This window comes from Xyrauchen texanus, chromosome 14 (genome assembly GCF_025860055.1).
Source record: "Xyrauchen texanus isolate HMW12.3.18 chromosome 14, RBS_HiC_50CHRs, whole genome shotgun sequence".
Lineage (NCBI taxonomy): Eukaryota > Metazoa > Chordata > Actinopteri > Cypriniformes > Catostomidae > Xyrauchen > Xyrauchen texanus.
Genome location: NC_068289.1, coordinates 44,018,307 through 44,037,360, shown reverse-complemented (window position 1 = coordinate 44,037,360; position 19,054 = coordinate 44,018,307). Strand labels below are relative to the sequence as shown.

The following is a 19,054-nucleotide window of genomic DNA, read 5'->3' as shown; positions in this document are numbered from 1 at the left end:
ATGAGATATTAGGCAGAATGTCCAAGATGCTCATTCTCATACAATGAAAGTGTTATTGAATTCCAAAAAGCACAACCTGCAATCTAAGTGTTATAGAAGCAGTCCATATGATTTGTGTTATTATCTAAGTCTTCTGAAAATATCATAATTAAATTTTTAATTGATAATTTGCCCCAAAGTTTGAAAAATGTGACCGCAAACAAAATTTGAAAGCGGCAGCAGAAAGGAGGGTTATCAATGAAACAATTTATGTCTGTTCTTCACACAAAGCGCTCGTTGTGCGTCAGAAGATTTGGAATTAGACTGTCAAAAGGGCTGAAAAAAGTACATTTGTACTTTTTATTTAAATATGACCAAAATTTGAATTATACAGAATTCTACTGAATTTTATTCAAATTTTAAATACAAAAATGTAAATTCTAACATCATTTACTCACCCTCACGCCATCCCAGGTGTGTATGACATTCTTTCTTCTGTAGAACACATTTGAAGAAAAATAGAAAAATATCTTGTGGATATTATTCAAAGTGGATGTTGATTAGACCTTTAAATCTATAAAAAGAACAGACAGTCAGCATAAACGTCATCTATACAACTCCACTGGTAATATGAATGTCTTCTAAAGTGAAACGATTGCTTTTGCTGTGAAAAAGATAAATATTTAAGTACTTTTAAACAATAAATCATCGCTCCCAGTCAGCAGCAGTACGCGCGTCACATAATCGCGTTGGCATGTTCACGCGAGAGCAGATGCATGTGCAACACACACGGAAGGGCAACGCTGTTAACAACTGAGTCGGAGGAATGCTGTACAGAAGCTTCATTATTTTTTACTATCGTTTACTCACAATGGGGCATTTGTGTGCTCATCCTAGATGTCTCAACCGAGAAAAAAACGCTAGATTACATCCATAACATGCAAACGAAAATCCGTCACATGAGACCACATGAACTTCGCCCTCTTGTGAGCATGGCTGCTGACTGGAAGCGAAGATTTACAGACAAAAAGTACTTAAATATTGATCTTTTTCGCAGTAAAGGTGATCGTTTCACTTTAGAAGACATTCATTTAACCAGTGGAGTCATATGGATGGATGACGTTTATGCTGACTGTCTGTTTTTTGAGATTCTAAAAGGTTGGATCACCATCCACTTGCATTTTAAGGACCTACAGAGCTAAGATAATCTTTTATTTTTCTTCAAATGGGTTCTGCTGAAGAAAGTCATACACATCTGGGATTGCATGAGGGTAAATGATGAGAGAATTTTTTGGGGGGGAGTTAATATTGATATAACGTTGCAACAATGCTCACCACAGCTTAAAGTAGAATGAGTGAACAATCTTTTCTGCTTCATCAGTTAAAACGATTATTAGTACTTAACAGGCCCGGCCTGTTAGACCAATCACAAGCCTGAACTTTTCCTTTAAGAGCAGCCATAGAAACCTACTTCTCAGTCAGCATCATTTGCAATGGTTGCCATCTACAGAAGGGGTAATGTTATTATTCAGATTGTTAAATGGAGTGAGCTTCCTGTCTGACCCAAACACTACAGCTCAGAGATCGCTGGGCAACTGCATTCGTACCAAACCACAAATGGCCCCAACAGCAATTCCAGCATGACTGTGTGAACCACAGTGATGCAAAGTTCATTTGAGGGAAGCCCCAGATATAAAAGTCAAAGTGTTTGGTAGCGGGCGGGAGGGAATTTTGTTTAAAGTGCTGCGAGGAGAGATGCGTTTTCCCCTCGAGTCCAGCTGCTATTCTCAGCTCAGGCCTAACTTAGTAAAAAGGTCTGTCTTGCATGAATTTAGATTACCCTTCATGAGCATGTCAAAACATGTTAGCCGTACCTTTTCAGTGGAGGTCAAACATCGCCTCGATTAAAACTGTACTACTGGCTTTTGAGAGTAAACTGTATAACTTTTGAATTAAATTTAGGTATGGCTTTCCACAATATGCCTTGCTGAATGATTTAAGGATGATTATCGCATTGGCTTGCTCTTTCTAGCAAGAACTTGCAGGTTCATCTTTCCAAGCGACTGGTTTCCATGCTTTGTGGCCATCACACTATCAGTTATTTCAGCCAAGTTGCTCAGCTGTCACATGCCAAAACAAAATAATTCCTACTTCTCAAGTGTCTAAGCATCTTATAACACAGACACACACATAGAAATAAAAAAACACTGGATAATATGCCAAGATTACAACGGAAAGAATCTTTTTAGACCACAACTTTTAAAAAAATGCTTCTGTTTTGTTTAAGAAACAAATGTTAAAAGTGCACTTGACTCGATTTCTAGCACAAATATGTAACATTTTATTCACATTTATTAACATATTCCTATTTTGAAAGGATTCCTTCAGTGTTTTCTGCATGCTGATCAATCAATTTGTCAGCCCTAAATTGAATTTATAATAACTGTAACAAGCCATAAACATAGAGATTTTTTCTTAAATGGGCATGGTGGCCTAGATTTTAAAATAAAAACTGTAGCAAGGAACTGTGAACCATAGCTGCAGGACAAACATCACCCAAAAGTCGGTCAAGCGTCCACTGGCCCTGACACTGACTCATGTTTGGAGATGGGTTTAACCTTTGGCACATAGAAGAGATTCATGAGACCTCAGTGACATTTCAGCCTTTTAACAGCCCGTCTGGGGCGAGAGTGAGACATGGTCGGCCGTCTAGGGTGACCATCATCAAAAGGGTTGATCTGACATAGGCCGACAGGCTCGAGGAGAAAAGTGGTGCTACAGAGCTCAGCAGGAATATGACATCCAATCCAATATGACAGGACGCTGTCTGTGTTTATACAATACTTGCCGCCGCTTGCTCATGCACACTGCAGGAGAAAACAAGACAGCGCAGGACAAATATAACGGCAGTTAGCCATTACACAGGAAAAACAACTTACGCCTGCACTCAAGGAGCTAATAACAGCTATGAATGCACTTTAAAATGAAACTCCAAAGAAATAATTTTTTTGAATACTGTAGCAGGGAAGTCAAGTTTCAGGAATTTCTACATTCGAGCAGCATATAAAATTAACGGGCAATTCATTAATTAAATGTTAATGCATGTTAATGTTAAGCAAAATGCATGTGGAAGACTAATCAACATGCATTCTTAAATTCATTTTAATTCTAATTTTAATTAATTAATTCTTAAATGCATATTTTGGTATTTTCCAATATTAATGAATACAACTAAACGCATATCCTTCAAGTTAACAATTATTATATGTATTAATTGTTAATGTTTATACTGCTATATTATACATATACTTAAATGCAACTAGTAGTATTTTTCTTTGTTTAATATCAAATTATTTAAATTGACCATTAATTTCTTTTAGAAGCAGAAAAACAATTAATATACGATTAATTGATCAAATTATTACCAACAAATTAAGTCGATTAGTCTTTTTTTCTCCCCTTTTCTCCCAGATTTGGAATGCCAATTCCCAATGCACTCTAAGTCCTCATGGTGGCGTAGTGACTCGACTCAATCGAGGTGGTGGAGGACGAATCTCAGTTGATTTTATCACATGGCTTGTTAAGTGCATTACCACGGAGACCTAGCGTGTGGAGGCTTCATGCTATTCTCCGCAGCATCCACACACAACTCACGTTGTGAGAGATTATAGTGACCACGAGGAGGTTACCCCATGTGACTCTACCCTCTCTAGCAATCGGGCCAATTTGGTTGCTTAGGAGACCTGGCTGGAGTCACTGAGCACACACTGGATTCGAAATCGCGACTCCAGGGGTGGTAGCCAGCGTCGTTACTCGCTGAGATAGTAAAGCCAAGCCCCCTCGATTAGTCATTATTAATTATGCATCGAAATGAAAATTCTTGGGCAAAAAAGGAAACTGAAAATTTTGAACACACTGGGCCAAAAACCGAAAATTTTTATTTTAATTTAAACTTTGTTTGGAATAACTGAACAAATTATAAATTAGGGCTTTACCTAACGATTATTATTTTATCGATTAATCTAACGATTATTATTTTTTTCTGATCAGTCGATTAATCAAACGACTAATTTGCCGATTTTTCTAAAGATTTTGTATTATTATTTCTTGATTAATATAACAATTAATTAACCCAAAATAAATATAAAAAACTCATCTCGTTAATATTTCTATATTTTCATAAATTATCCTCTCTTAAACACAAACAAATGTACAAGAAACATTTGGATTGTTGGATTGCTAAATGTAGATTAATTTTATTTTGGAAAGATTTTAAGAAAGAACGAGGTTTTTTTTTGCGGCAGTTTGTTCTTCGGGAAATCCATGCTTAAACCGGGTGGTCCCATTTTAATTATTCCATTGCAACACACCAATGCATGTTATGCAAATCAACGTATTTTTGTAATCGATGACGTCGATGAATCCTCCCAGCCCTATTATAAATGTTATTATTAGATGTATTAGTGAAATCACTTTTTCTGTAACTACACATTTCATTATAAATGGAGTATCCAGAGAAGAATTACATAAACCTTTTATTGCTAACTACTCAAAATTAATAGTAATTCCAGTCAATGAAGTGTACAGCTCATGCAGACTATATATATTTACTTATTAAATGCATCCTTTACATTCACAAAACTATTGAATGGCTTCAAGAGACTTAATCCCTGTGTCATATGGACTTCTTTAATGGTTCCTTTAAGCTTCTTTATTGTCATATTGGTGCTTGACAGTAATGGCTACGACAAACAATAACACACATTATAGGATTATTAGTTCATTAATGCACCAATAACAAAGACAGCGATCACTTCACTTCTGGGGATGTGGACTTTAATGTGCAACATAAACAAAGATTTTTCCTCTATGTGAGTGTTTCTGTCACCGTATTTTAAAGTAACAGTTTCAGTTCAAAATTTAGGCCAAGACTTTCTGCCTTTTTTTCCTCTTTTGGCCAAAAAAACAAAAATACCAAATTATGTTAAATGTGAAATGTTATGTGAAATTTCAGTGTATCCCTATTATTACCATCCCTAGATGAGAGGAAGCAGTTCGCAGTTTGCCGGGCTGAATGAGGCAAAATTGGCATGAATGAAGCAAAGCTTTCTGGAACTCTGTTCCACTTCTGACCATGAAATCTCTTTTTGCTTCAGATAAAACCCAGCTAAAGCTCTGTGTGTCACATTCCATTAAAAACGACCAAGTTACACTACTTTTTAGAGAACTGTATTTCAAAGAACTTTTTTAGCACTTCTTTCCAGAGTTGATGTGGTACCCTGCTTTATGCCACTAAATTCACTCATATGCCACTCTGGCCAAGTGTTTCATTAAGCAATTTGCTCAACCAGCAACAGATTGTGTAGTTTAAAATCACGCTTTGATAAATGAAATTAAATGAAAATTCCGTCATTATTAATTTATCCTCATGTGGTTCCAAACCTTTATGCAAGTGGAACACATAGGATAATTTTTTAACAATCTTTAATTTTCAACAAAAGCATTGTAGTGAACATGGCTGTCAAGCTCTAAAAACTCTAAAATAGTCAATAAAACTTTTGTGCTATTCAAAGTCTCCATAGTACAATACAACATAACAAACAATAGTTTTGTGTAAAGAACACAAACATTTTTATCGGAATTTAACAATAATTATACACCACTGAAATGTCATTTGCGTTAATGTTAAGATTACAAAATGGCATTGGTCCTTGTATGTGTCACAACAGAGCATGATGTGGTAGTTCAAATACGCAGAATGGAGAATGAGATTTGAGAGCTGCAACAGAGGGGAAGATTTTCAGTGAACAACTACTTAAATTGCATCTGTTTCTCACACAAAGCTATAATATGGCTTCAGATTACGTGTAATCTAGCGTACAAGTCATATGGTGTTTTTTCATCTTTTATGGATCTCGACAGTCACTATTAACCATTGTTGTATAGAAAAGAGCTGATTAAATGTTCTTCAGGATTTTACCTTTCATGTTCCACAGAAAAAAATTACAATATATGGGTCTGGAACTACAGGAGTGTGAGTACATAGTGACGGAATTTTCATTTATCAGTGAATTATTTCTTTACCAGTCTGTAAAGGGATATAAGGGAAAGGAGGAGGCGAGAACCGGCTTGACAATATAAATAATAGTTTAATGGTAAACTGAATCAAAAAGACACATCAACACACAATGGTCAGCTGCCCGTAAACGATCTCTCTCTCTATCGCACCACCATCCGTAGTCGGCCTTTATCTCTCTCGGAGGCTTAATTATCCTTATGAGGGACCAAGTGCGTAAAATCACAACCCGGCCCCACCCTTCGCCCTGCCACAATCCTCCCTCGTTCTCTCAGGCCGGGGAGAGAACGAGGGAATCCCCCCCCCCCCCCTTAGGCGTTCCCTAAACCCCGTTTGCAGGCAGGTCATCCCCGCCTTCCTGAATATGGGAGGGGACAGGGGGAGGGAAACGAAAATAATTGAAATATCGGGGGGGTGGGGGGGGGGGCATCTGGCTGCGGTTGTCCGGGGCTCTCTCCTGGCCAAGGAGGCTCAGGATCCCGTGCCGGTCCTGTGCTTGAGCTGTGCCAAGATCAGGACCGACGGTTATTCGAGATCCTGCGGGCTCAAGGGATTGTTGGTTCATCTGATGCATACTGGCGAGGGACTGGAGGATCTCGGACAACTGGGAGGACTCCATGGGGCGTACTTGGACTCCTGCGTTTTGGCACCAATGTAAAGCAGGTTAAGGGAAAGGAGGAGGCGAGAACCGGCTTGGCAATATAAATAATAGTTTAATGATAAACTGAAAACACACAAACAAAAACACAGAGCAGCTGCATGTCATTCTCTCGCTCTCTCTCGCTCTCAAACCGTCGTCACTGGCTGCCTTTATCCCTCGCGCGCCCCCATCAGGTTGATTGGGGACCGTGCGTGCGTTGTTCCAACCCATCCCAGCCCTGCCCTCCTCCGCTCTACACAGTCTGATGAGCATCACATTGCAATCAGGTCTTCAACATCTCCATTTCCACAGAGGCTTGTTCGTTTTCAGTTAAACAATGAGCAGGAAATGAGCCTTGTGACTGAGAGGCTCTCTCGCTCTATCTCTCTCTCCAGTCATTCACTTTCTCCCTGGTTGTTGTCTACCTTCTGTGTCCTCTATTAGGTCTGCCAGCCCAGCGTTGCATTAATACAGCTTCATGCGATCACAAAGACCAAAATGGTCACAGTTAGGGTACAATGAGTTTCATGTCACCTTGACTGAAACACTGCCCTCCAACATAGTGTTTTCATTAAACCCATCATTTAAACAAACAAGCCTTCCATTATTACAATGTGGACGCACACGGATTGCCAAATGAATCTAAGCCTCGCCAAGTTCTGCCAGAGCACAATGCAAAACCAAACAAGCACTTTAGCAAACGAAAAGTGTGATCAGATTGTGCAGTAGCTTTTGATATCGATATTTATCACAACATACATTTAATTTCAGTAATGATGTTGGAGTTGCTGTTCAGTCGATAGCGGTATTTCATTGTCAGTGGTGTCTTGTTAAGTACACAACGATATCATGTTAGTTGGATAGCTAGCTTTTGGCTTCTTAGCCTCATTGCTGGTTTACATAACAGCAGGTCTAGGTAGCCGCTAACCAGCTAATATATTCTAGCCAGCTGATTTTATGAATGATTCAGTTAGCTAGTTGTGTGTATAACAATCTCACCAAAGGCCACGGTTTCAACTGGTATTGCTACGTGATCTCATGAGAATGTGTATGTATTCTTTTGAAGCGTTTGGTACTAGCAAACGTACATACTCTTACATCTGCATAGACACCGAAATGTACAATATTGACGTATTTACAGCATCTAAACGTCATCATTTTTTATGTCAATTAATAGTGAATTAATAGAATGACTCAGTTAATTCCATTGCATTTATAATCAATTGAATTGTTTAACATTTATTTAACGCAGTTGACATTATAATATGACATTTAACAGTTTAATTCAGTTCTGTGTGAATTCTGCTGCTCTGTACAACGTTTTAAAGGATTATATCACTTTAACCAAGACTAAACCTTAAAATGATCAAATGAATAAAAACTCTGTACTCATTTACTCATTCATTAAGCATTATTTTAATATAATTTTAATTTTGTTGACCAGGGGACACAAAAAGGAGTTTTCAGTATATGCCAAAAAAAAACATAATAAACCACAAAAGAACAATAAAACTATAATAAAAGTCGCTATAATCCAAATCTTCAGATAGAATTGTTTGAAGGATAGACCTAAATTAAAATCTATTAATTAGAAGTAATAATCAGAGATGATGACATCACTTCATAAAATTACCAAAATCACAAAATTAACACAAAAAACCTGTTATGAAAGGCACGTAAAATGCTGATTAATAAAGCTACATTTCGCCATCAAACGGATGACACTGAGACTAGTAAAGTTACTAGTGAACCTTTCCACCTGGCTCAAAGAACCTTTTAGGGTTATTTTGATAGAACCCTTAAAAAGGGGTTAGGTGTTCCAAATATGAAGCATTCTTCAAGAGTGTTTGTCATAGTATGATAATAAAGCACAAGTCAGAAAAATATACAAAGAAAGAGAGGGAAAAAAATGGCGCACTGTTTCTTCCAGATGCAGATCAATTTAAATTAAGCGCAAACGTAACATGTCAAGCAGAATTATCCATTATTTTAGTGTATTCCCTATATTAAAGGAGCTTCAGGTGTTCGTGTTTTCATCTGTGTTGATATCAGACACACTAAAGAAGATCCTTGAAGCTCTCGTGATCGTGTATGTATCCGCTTTTTAAAATGTTCTTTAAACATTTATCACGTTTCTTTACTAATAATCATGCAATATTGGCTGAAGCCAAATTCTCTCTCACTCTCTTTCCTCCTCAGCCACAGATGCAGTATACTGTGCAATCTGCCAAGGTCTATGAGTCATCCAGCACTGTTAATTATGTACCCTAAGGAGTAGAACTGATTAGCAAGGGCCTCAAACTGATTTAAATTGTTATTTGAGACTATATAAAGCATGGGCCTACACATTGCCATTTAGTCACATTCACTAAGATCAGTCATTAATATTCAGAATTCTACTTAGCCAAGTCACATAGAATGGGAAGAGAGAGAGAGAGAGAGAGAGAGAGAGAGAGAGAGACATAAATGAGGCACGGTGCATTAACTGAGAATGCGTCTCAGGGTGGGAAAGCTCACATTTTAGCTAGTGGGTGCTGTACAATTAATTATTCAATCAGACAAGTCAACATTGGTTGAGTCGAATGTCAAACACCATGGCAAGCGCACTACCAAACACAGACAGCACAAGAGGAGAGATTAGGGCTGGACGATATGGGTAACAATATTATCACAATATTCTTTTTCATATAGTTCGATTTCAATATTTATCACAATATACATTCACATTTGCACATTGCACATTTTTTTAATCTCCAATTTAGCAGAAGAAAAGAAGAAAAAAAATAATCTTAAACAGTCACAATAGTCTCTAAAAAAAACTGCAGTAGGGGCCCAAAGACAGAGTTATAGAGTTTATCAATTGAGTGCAGTTGGATATAAATGTTAAAAGATCATCTGTTTGTTTTGAAGCACTGCAGTCCAGTACTTGTTTTAATATTTTTACATTCAAATTATATATTTCTTTACATTCAGATACCCAAGTATGGGGCATAGACTTGTGACTGAGGAATGATAATGTCTGGGGTGTCTGAGAGAAAATTTTATATTTTCATTAAAGTGAGAAATACTATGCTACAAACTAGTAATTTTATTGTCTTTCCTTGTCATCTATGCCAGAGATAATGCCATTGGATGATGACAGAAATCCAATTGTTCATTATTATTAAATATTTCCTTCCTAATTTAGTATGCCCAATTCCCAATGCGCTCTAGTTCCTCTTGGTGGCGTAGTGACTCGCCTCAATCTGGGTGGCGGAAGACGAATCTCAGTTGTGAATCTCATCAAGTGGCTTGTTGATCGCGTTACCCTGGAGACCTAGCGCGTGTGGAGGCTCACGCTATTCTCTGCGGCATCCACGCACAACTCAACATGTGCCCCACCGAGAACGAGAACCACATTATAGTGACCACGCTAGCCACCGGGCCAATTGGTTGCTTAGGGAGCCTGACTGGAGTCTCTCAGCACACCCTGGATTCGAACTTGCGACTCCAGGTGTGGTAGTCAGCGTCTTTACTTGCTGAGCTACCCAGGCCCCCTAATTATTCATTATTAAAGGCTCACATGCTGATTAACAAAGCTTAAATTAGAAGGCAAAAAATTGTATGGTCTAAAGGCACTCTGGAACCACATTAACTTATGCGGCGCCTCATGTCTAATGCAGGGAAAAGAGCCAGAGAGTTTTCGGAGATAAAGGAAAATATTCAAGAATACAGAGCAGAAAGATCAAATCTGGTGTACACAGCACGGTTGTTTTGTCGTGCTGCTCACTAGAGATGATGAGAGGGCACAACCGTCGTCATGAAGTCTTGCAGTCTAGATGGAATCAATCCGGTGTCCGTGAGCCAAATTATTAGCAAGGCCGCTAACTTCATACAGCCTGGCCATACATTTCCACTGGCACGTTGTAAGTTGTAAACGGAGAGCATTTTCGTGTAATTCCTATGGGAGCAGAGCGGCACACTCAGGAAGTGGATTGTAGGATTGACAGTGATGCAGAGCAAGCTGTTCCCTAGCGTTGTGAGCGGCTTTGAGCGAGTGGAAATGTAGTCTGAGAATGCTGAAATGCTTGTGCTTTTCGTGACACGCCCTGATCATCTAGATGTAGAAAATAAGCTATTTATAGAAAATTATTCAAAAGCTTATCATCTATATCGTGGATTATTTTATCGCCATAAATATTGAGATAATATTTTATATTAAATATTGTATCCCAAAAATCAAAAGAAAAGAAAAAAGAAAGACATTTTAGGACCATTAAGATTTTGTTTGCATTTTGAAATTTTTTCATGGCAATTTCTCATTACCTTAATAGGTCGGGATGGTTTTCTTTTGAGGTTTCTTATTTATTTTTGAGTAATTCCCATTATTCTCAATGGTAATTGTCAATAGAACTTATTTATTTATTTATTTTTATAAATGTACAACTACTTCTCAATTTAAAAAATATATTATTTTATTCTGCATTACAATAATAAAAATGTGATTTATTTTTCATTAAAGGGATAGTACCAACAAAAATGAAAATTCTCACATCATTTACCCTCATGCTATCCCAGAAGTGTATAACTTTCTTTCTGCAGAACACAAAGATTTTTAGAAGAATATCTCAGCTCTGTAGGTGCAGTCAATGCAAGTGAATGTCCAGAACTTTAAAGCTCTAAAAAGCACTTAAAGGCAGCATAAAAGTAAACCATGACTCCAATGGCTAAATCCATATCTTCCGAAACGATATGATAGCTGTGGGTGAGAACATTTAATTTAAGTCCTTTTTTACTATAAATCTCAAATTTCACATTCTTCATGCATATTGTCACCTACTGGGCAAGGAGGAGGACTTATGGTAAAAAAGGACTGAAATATATAATTTTTATGTCCTTTTTCAAACTTCAAAATTTGGGCCGCAATTCACTTGCATTAAATGGACCTACAGAGCTGAGATGTTCTTCCAGAAATCTTTGTTTGTGTCATATGCATCTGGGATGTCATGAGTGTGAGTAAATGATGAGAGAATTAAAAATGTTGGGTGAACTATCCCTTTAAGTAATTAGAAACATGCTAAATTGTCATTAAAATAATGTCACAAGGCCAAAAATCCTAATCAGCAGCTAAACATAATTTCAAGCCAGGTTTAAACACGACCTGGACATTTTCTTGACAGGTTTCGTGAAATTCAACCACACAGAAAAAGCAAAGCAGAAGCAAACATTTTCCAAAAAGAACCGTTAAAGCTTTATAAAACCACACAAAATACAAAACAGCATGATGTGCATGGTATTTTTGTGTTTGCAGAAAGTCAAAAAGTGAAAAACTAGGGTCATGCAAGACTGGATTAACACTCTGCAGTCAAGTTCTCAGATGGCTGTTTTGACCTTCTTCCTGTGGGGCCTGGAATTTACAAGGTCTGAACGCCGGTCCTTGAGAGCCGGAATGTGGATAGACGAGCGAGTTTCCTACAGCCTGTGATTAAACCCGGGATTTTATAAGCTTGTGCATGATGCCACATGTTGGAGCTTCAACCACCGTCTGTGTGACAGCTGCCAAGTCTGACAATATAACCACCATTGGACAACACAGCCACTGTGACTCAGCACCGAACATGAAAACAGCTAAGGAAAGTTTATAAACCATACTATGAACATGTTAACCCCTTATGTTCTGTTTGAGGTCTGAGAGACCCCAAGGTCATTTAATAAACATAGGCCTACTTAACATTTTAAAGCTGAAATGTAAATTTCGTAACACTAGCATTACCAAACAAAAGTGCAACTATATTGCTTGTCACACAGGTTAAATGAACACTCCCCCAAATTTCCATTGGTTAAACAAACAAATAGCCCCACCCCAAAACTCATGCTATTGGTTGAATCAATGTGTTGTGCTGGTCACAAAGACGGCATTTATATTTTTATAATTGTCAACGCATATAAAGCTGATAAAAGGAAAGTATTCAACATCGAAAAAAATGCATTAGGTAGATAGTTCATGACTTTTCATAATCTCATTAAAACTGATTATAAACCAAATTTGTAACTTGATACCATGCTTTAAACGTCAGCCACGAGAAATGATAGATTACTTGTAGTGGTCGACCATAATGGGGTTTTTACAAGCCGATATCCAGAGAGCAGGGTGGTTGATAGGCCAATATTTTGACGATAAATCACACAATTAAATATAACAGTAAATGAAATATACATAAATTAGCTAAAATATCTATATATATATATTTACTCAATTTCACACAAACTTTAACTAATTAAACTTCTATTTGAGTGTTTTTAATGTTCTGTCTAGTCATTCAATTTAGTAACTGGAAAAATTGCACATTGAAATTCATATTAAAAGGCAAAATAAAGGTCAATATCAACTAAACATGAGGGTTAACTAAATAAGTACAACCAATGTGAAAAGCAACAAAATCTTGCAATGGAAATCTACAGAAACCTCATTAAAAATCACTAAATATGAGGTTCATATGTAACTGAACATTGAAATTCACGTGATAAACAGCTTCAGCCATTTATTCATGCACCACAGGACAATGTTACACAGTAAACACAAAGACGCGTAAAAAACACAAATAAAAGGATGCATAACTGTATCATCAGCTATGCATTTAATGTTGTGTGTGAGGTCAGAACTTCCATTCACAGACAGAAACAGGCGCCTTTTATTGGTTACAATTCCACAGGTTATGTGCTTTTTAAATGTTTAACCAGGATACCAAGAGTTGCACCAACCTATAAAAAAAAATATTGAATACAGGACAAATTGAATTACCATTCGACTGACTTTCTAAATAACAATATTTGGTTCACAGAATGTTCTAGGAATGTTAGTGTAACACTTTCTATGAAGCCCATATTTACAATGCATTGTAAAGACATTATACATGCATTATACTGCATTCAGAATGTCTCATAATACACCTTATAATAAGTTCTAACTTCTCATAAATAATTATAACTACAGTTATAATACATTATACTGTTCTCGACATCAACCCTTGTCCAGGAAAAGTGCAATTTTGAACGGGCAAGTTAAAGAGAGGCAAGTTTACTTGCCTGACCGGACAAGTAGCCTGATTAAAATCTCAGGCTAATCTGAGTAATATTTTAATAATTCCTGCACATTTCACTTTCAAAATGTGGGGAATTCCCTCTATCACATCGCCCTCTCTCCCTCTCGCCTTCACTTGTGGTGCAGCGTGCAGCAGCTTGAGTGCTCAGTGGAGAAGCGCATATTTACTGAACGTTAGATTTTACATATATAAACGGCTATTAACCCATTCATTGGACATGCGACTTGCGATGTTGTACCACATCTCTATAAGCGAGTGATGCGATAAAACTATTGCTCTTGTTTATAATCAACAAATCTCTCTTCATCACAAGCGTGCAACGTCGAAGAGATTTAATTTAGTCTCGTCACATCGTGGCGCTCCCTCGTAATGCAACAAGAAAGGCAAAAATTGCAAAAACGCTTTGTGTAATAATACCATCTGCAGAGTGAAGAGAAACACTTAAAACAGACATAAGCACCCGTTACATCTCTCATCTTTCTAGAGTCGACATTATCGACAACGTCAACAGTTAAAATTGACGACAAAACTTTTAGTTGTCGAATAATCGTTTGATCTCATTCAACGTAACATTAGATCATAAGACACTCTAATGATGACGCGAGAGAGGAGCACAGCAGCTCTTGCCTGACTGAGGAGAGGAAGAAAACACATGTCCAGATGCACTCTAAACTTTCCAAACAGCTTCAGGTGATGTAGATCACAAAATATAACGGAATTATAATGGAAAAATGCAAAATAAGTAAATACAGAAGCACTGTCATCGTGAAATAAAGCAGAGCCGGATCTGTCATTCCACTTAAGCAAAACCTGCATGTCAGAGCATCTAAAAAGCAAATAACCTGACATTATATCTTTAATATATAATGCATCCTTTATTAAAGTTCAAATAATAAGGAATTGCATCATAAACAAACTTTAAAAATGGCATTTCTCGCCACGTCTAACTGCACCTGACTGAAGCTACCTCTGGCGCGGGGACTACCGTCCCTCGTGCGCATTTGCTGTAGCTAGATTAACAACGTGACGAATTTCCTCTAAACTGTCGAGTATCAAAAATGTATTGTCGTTCTGTACCAAATTTTGATACCTAAGGGGTTAATCTCATCAACGTCAGTGATAAGAATGTAGTATGCTAGATGTGCCCAAATCTAAAAGTGCCGGTGATTGGCTGTGTTTAGGCATCAAGGAAAAACACAAGTTTACGCCGGTTACGCCCAGAGATGCGGCTCATATGTGAGGCTGTAGTGTGTAAGTGTCCCAACCCCCATAGATGTGGAAAAGATCAAAAGTGTGGCTACATTTCACCAGACTCGATGCCAACAGCATGCAATGCAATATTTGTGACAAGACCGGCAACAAGACAAATCTGATGAAGCACTTGACAGTGCACAGAATAAACTTAAAGAGCAGAAAGTTGCTCCGTCTTCAACTGCAAGAAGACCGAGCCGGTGCAGTCTCAGCAATCCTCTCAGCATCCTGCCACAGATCTTCCTTCAACATACCCACCACGAGTCCTCCTCCAAAACTACTGATGAATGCAGCAGTGCTATGACTGGGACTCCGACAGTTAGGTTAACGTTTAGCAAACAAACAAAATTGGCTAACTTGTACATGCTTGTGTAGGCTACTTGTTAAATGAACGTTTCTGTGCGCGGTGACATAGTCCTATAAACTGGGACCTACGTAACGTTAGATATTGTTTGGATGTATGTCTATAATGTCTACAATGCTAAAAATGTTTTAAGGTTGACAGTAACTGATTAAGATTGACACACATTAAACTAGTTATCTTGTTAAACCGTACTTATCCTTAGGGTTGGCTGAATTAACAGTTTAGCTTTCTTGCTTTTTTTTTGCCCTCTTCAAATTAATGTTATAGCCTCTGCCCCTGCTGACCCTGGCATGAGGAGACCAGAAGGCTCAGGAAATAAGTCTTTGAGTCTGTAAAAAAAGTTAACAAACTGAAAAAATAAACCAAAATTTTTTTGAGATAATATTGTTAAATGGATTTCATAAAATTGGTATCGAAAAAAGTATCGTTTTAGGAACCAGTCTCAAAGTCAAGATATTGATATCGATGTCATATTTTTTGGAACGATACCCTGCCCTAATCTTTAATATGCATATCTGTTTGAAAATCCAACATAACTGGTTTAGCAGTGAAGTTTTCTCAGGATTTTATCTATTAACATTTTCAAAGCATAAAGGTTCCATTTGTTAACGTTAGTTAACTACGCCAGTTAACATGAACTAACAATAAGCACCGATTTTCCATAATTTATTAACCTTGGTTAATGTTAATTCCAACATACAGTATATTAATACATTTGAATACATTAAAATAAAAAGTTGTATATGTTAACGTTAGTTCATGCACTAATTGTTTTGTTTTTTTAGTAACTAAAATTAAGATTGATAAATGCTGTTAAATATTGTTCATTGTTAGTTCATGATAGCTAATGCATTATCTAATGTGAATGAACGGAAAATTCTGTCATCATTACTCGCCTTTATGATGAGCCAAACCTGCCTAACTTTCCATCTTCCATGGAACTCAAAAGATGTTAGGGAGAATGTTAGTTTCAGTCTCAATTCACTGTTATTTAATGGAGAGAAAAAAAGATGCAGTGACAGTGAATAGTGACTGTGACTAATAATCAAATTTTGTGCTCCTCAGAATTCAGAAATTCATACAGGCTTGACGGTGAGTAATGATTTACTGTCTTTCTGCACTGTTCTTAATCCCTATTAGGTGTAAATGATGACAATGGAGGCTTTTCTTTTTTTTTCTTTCTTACATAATTTCTTTTGTTTTTGTCTCCGGCCAAGTAACCTTTTGTGAATGACCAATTTACTTGTCTGAAGGACAAGCACATGACAATGTTTAATGTCGAGCCCTGTTATAGGAGTTCTCGTATCCATAGTTATATTAAACTTAAGAGTATAATGCATTATAACACAAGCAACATACAATTTTAACACAGCTAATAAATGTAATCTATTAGTGCTTTCATGCAAAAGCAGCATAGTGTAAATAGTCAAAAGGTTTTATGTCATGATCATATTCTAAGTGGTCTTTACCTGCTTTAAGTAAAGTTACAAAAGCAACATCTTTTTGTAAACAGCCATAACATAAACTTGTAACATACAATACATTTTTTAACACAAGTTTATTGATTCGAGTTCAGTATAGAATCAGTTTAATAATTTTTTTGTATTATTAACGTCAACATACATATTTGTTTCTCGGGAGACAGTTTCTGATATATTTTAACATTGTAGCTTTTCAAGTGTTTTTCGTAATATCTCAAAATTTACATTGAATGTGTTATTTTATATTTTGTGCATGTGTACTGTACATATATAACTTCTAGCATGACTTGTAATGTCTAATAACCACTTAAAAATATCTTATGCATGTTTATAAGACATTGCTTTTGTCATTTTACTTAAAGCATCCCTATTATATACATTACAAATAAATACAATATATTACATCTTCTGCAGATAAAATTGGATGTTGCTTGTGTTATAATGCATTGTACTCTCAGGTATATCGATGAATAGGTAAGAATTATAATGTATTATAATTGTGGTAACAATTATTTATGAGAAGCTATAACATATTAAAAGGTTTATTATGAGACATGCCTTTACAACGCATTATAAATATGGGCTTCATAGAAAGTGTGACCAAGATTTTATTATTATTATTATTTCAGCATTGTGAAAAATGGCTCACCTAACGTTCCCTAAATCCCAGAACCTTTCTGCAACATTACATCAATAAGCATTCAACAAGCCTTAAAATGTAGTCCATCATTTATTCCTAAAATGTACATATGCATTATTTTTTAAAACCATACATTATGATTCTTCATAAACATACAGTATATATATATATATATATATATATATATATATATATATATATAAAAACAATAAACCAATTTTTGATTCGTCCCTCGTTTTATTTTGTATTTTTTTTTATGTTGTTAAAGCACTTACAATTTGTGAATGGGGCCAGTTGATAAACATTAAAATACATGCTGTTTCAAAGGTATGGCAACAAGATGTAAACAAGATTATACGTGTAATATTTTTAGTGTGATAAAATCGCTTACTGTGTACAATTACAAGTTAATCGTCGTGACTGTGCTGATAAACCCAGGTAAATACCTGATTGTCATGTAAACATTCAGGGCATGTACTATATTGAAATTTGGGGGGAATTATGATCTTTAGAGTGGGCAAGTGTGTAGTCTCTTTATCAGACTGGGAAGGGGGTGTCAGAAGTTTCTCCCCCATGTATATACATGTATAATACCTCTTGTGGCTATCATTTTAAAATTATATTCATATTTATATTTATAAATGTATATATACATATATCAATATTTATGGACCTTTCCTTCATGCCTTCCTAATTATTATTATTATAAATAAACGAGGAACAACTATTTTTGTGGAAATAAACATTATGCCACAAATGCTCTTAAATGAGCTTAAATCGTTTTGAACAAGGAACATTCTTTTAAATTTGGCAGATTCGTTTCAAAAACGAAACGTGACACAACTACTCCGATAGCTACGATTCAATATAACTACCCTCTGACACACACACACACACACACACACACACACACACACACACACACACACACACACACACACACACACACACACACACACACACACACACACACACTGTTTTGATTGTTTCATCTGCGCCGTAACCGTCCATAAGTTTCTTTCCCGTATTAAATCGATCAGTGCATCTATGGATAAAAACATTGGAAGACGCATGAGACTCAGTGCTCACCTCTCCGCAGCTCCGCCGCGATTGGGTGCACCGCACCGGACTTTATTCCCGTTGGAGAGCGCGCCAACTACAGTTCCACTCGCCAACGGATTCCGCCATACTGGATTGTGGCGAGCGGATCACGTGTTGTCCCCGGCGCATTTCCTCCAGAGGCGGGCGGCGCACTGAGTCGCTGGAGCCAGTCGTCTACATGGTCAAACCCGTTTTTGATATACTGCTTTAATATAGCGTTATTGTTAAAACATTGAAATTGTGGTATATTGGTTTCACAAGTTTGTATGAGCCACCACCTCCATTAGAAATAGATTACAGAAATAATATATTTACAGGGTTCATTGGTCATTGAAATATCTCTGGTTACTGCTGTAACTGCAGTTTCCCCCTGGGGTAAATAATAATATAATAATAATACCCTTTTTTATATAGCGCCTTTTTTATCCCCATAGTCTCTT

General features: G+C 36.8%; 1 protein-coding gene across 1 annotated transcript in view; it reads right to left on the bottom strand.

Moving 5' to 3' along the window:
• The window catches only part of LOC127654795 (histone deacetylase 4-like), a 255,719-nt gene extending 237,022 nt beyond the window's left edge, over positions 1–18,697 (bottom strand). Inside the window, exon 1 of the mRNA XM_052142223.1 lies at positions 18,603–18,697. The gene's annotated coding sequence lies outside the window, so the exon portion shown is untranslated. The remainder of the gene's footprint in view (positions 1–18,602) is intronic.
• Positions 18,698–19,054: the final 357 nt, after the last annotated feature.